Here is a 207-nt window from a genome sequence, read left to right as displayed (position 1 = left end):
CCAGGCTGGGCTTGCTGCTGGCTCCTGTCCGGAGCTCCTGGAGGTGGCGGCTGGTTCTCCTGGGAACACAAACCAAGAAGCGGTTTGGAGGGATGGAACCCTCTGCCCGGTTGGCACCGCCTGCCCCACAGGTGCTGGCGATGGTCTGGGCTCCCCAAAGGAAACAAGTTTGGAGTTTTCTCCGCTGCTCGTGAGACCCTGGGGTAT

At 62.3% G+C, this 207-nt stretch overlaps 1 protein-coding gene across 1 annotated transcript in view; it reads left to right on the top strand.

Moving 5' to 3' along the window:
- The window catches only part of LOC104494875 (AP-1 complex subunit beta-1-like), a gene marked incomplete at both ends in the record, with an annotated part of 9933 nt that overhangs the window by 7458 nt on the left and 2268 nt on the right, over window positions 1-207 (top strand). The gene's annotated exons all lie outside the window — the stretch shown is intronic.

Source organism: Buceros rhinoceros, unplaced genomic scaffold (assembly GCF_000710305.1).
Source record: "Buceros rhinoceros silvestris isolate BGI_N320 unplaced genomic scaffold, ASM71030v1 scaffold24836, whole genome shotgun sequence".
Lineage (NCBI taxonomy): Eukaryota > Metazoa > Chordata > Aves > Bucerotiformes > Bucerotidae > Buceros > Buceros rhinoceros.
This window is presented reverse-complemented; position numbering and strand designations above follow the sequence as displayed.